A 1,575-nucleotide genomic window follows, 5' to 3' on the forward strand; every position below is an offset into this window, starting at 1 on the left:
TATGAGGTGTAGAAACTCCACCGTTGAAAATACATAAGAACAAAATGGTCTAGGCATGGCCGAATGGCCAGCCTCCAAAAAGGGCTTGAAGAACTATCCAAAAGGTCAAAGACACGAATACAATAGTAAAAAGTGCTATTTATACTAAACTAGTAAACTAGGTTTACAGAAGATGAGTAGATAGTGTAGAAATCCACTTCTAGGGCCCACTTGGTGTGTGTTTGGGCTGAGCCTTGAAACTTTCACGTGCATAGGCCATCCTTGGAGTTAAACACCAGCTTTGGTGCCAGTTTGGGCATTTAACTCCAGTTTTGGTGCCAGTTCTGGCGTTTTATGCCAGAAAAGGGTCTCTGGGTGGCGTTTGAATGCCAGTTTGAGCCATCAAATCTCGGGCAAAGTATGGTATACATTGCTGGAAAGCCCAAGATGTCTACTTTCTAACACAATTAAGAGTGCTCCAATTGGGCTTAAGTAGCTCCAGAAAATCCACTTCGAGTGCAGGGATGTCAGAATCCAACACCATCTGCAGTCCTTTCTCAGCCTCTGAATCAGATTTTTGCTCAGGTCCCTCAATTTCAGCCAGAAAATATCTGAAATAACAGAAAAACACACAAACTCATAGTAAAGTCTAGAAATGTGAATCTTGCATAAAAACTAATAAAAATATACTAAAAAGTGACTAAAACGTACTAGAAACTACCTAAAAACAATGCCAAAAAGCGTATAAATTATCCGCTCATCACAGAGCTAAGTTCTAGTTGGACGCCTAACCAAGAAAGAGTCTTGACCCTTGGGAAAAGCTGGTTAATGCTTTTCTGGCTGAATTCTTTCCTCCTAAAAGGATGAGCAAGATTAGAGTGGAAGTTCAAATCTTCAGACAAAGAGAAGGTGAATCCCTCTATGAAGCTTGGGAAAGATACAAGTAGCTGATCAAGAGATGTCCTCTTGACATGCTCTCAGAATAGTCCATCATAGGCGTGTTCTGTGATGGCTTGTCTGAGATATCCAAGATTTCATTGGATGGCTCTGTAGGTGGATCCCTCCACTTGAAGAAAATGCCTGCAGAAGCAAGAGAACTCATTGAGATGGTTGCTAACAACCAGTTCATGTACACTTTTGAAAGAAATCTTGTAAACCGTGGGACCTCTCAGAAGAAAGGAGTTCATAAAGTTGAAACTTTGAATGCCATAATGGCTCAGAATAAGATCTTGACCCAACAAGTCAACATGATCTCTCTGCATCTGACTGGAATGCAAACTGTAGCTGGCAGTACTCAGGAAGCTTCTCTTGAAGAAGAAGCTTATGATCCTGATCATCCCACCATGGAAAAGGTGAATTACATGGGAGAACCCTATGAAAACACCTACAATCCTTTATTGAGGAATCATCCTAACCTCTCATGGATGGATCAACAGAAACCCTAGCAAGGTTTTGATGATTGAATTTTTGATGGTTTAGAATTTTACAAATGAAATCTCGTTGCAAGTATAGTTTCTAAACCAACACTAATCCTTTCATACAAAAATTTGTTTGTCACAAGTAACAAACCCCTAAAATCTATAAACCGAACTATTC

The 1,575-nt window shown here is 40.1% G+C and overlaps 1 non-coding gene across 1 annotated transcript; it reads right to left on the reverse strand.

Annotated features, from left to right (window-relative positions):
* Positions 1–848: 848 nt before the first annotated feature.
* Positions 849–955, reverse strand: LOC130953398 (small nucleolar RNA R71). The gene has a single exon (XR_009075568.1). It is a non-coding gene; the product is annotated as a small nucleolar RNA R71 (small nucleolar RNA).
* Positions 956–1,575: the final 620 nt, after the last annotated feature.

This window comes from Arachis stenosperma, chromosome 9 (genome assembly GCF_014773155.1).
Source record: "Arachis stenosperma cultivar V10309 chromosome 9, arast.V10309.gnm1.PFL2, whole genome shotgun sequence".
Lineage (NCBI taxonomy): Eukaryota > Viridiplantae > Streptophyta > Magnoliopsida > Fabales > Fabaceae > Arachis > Arachis stenosperma.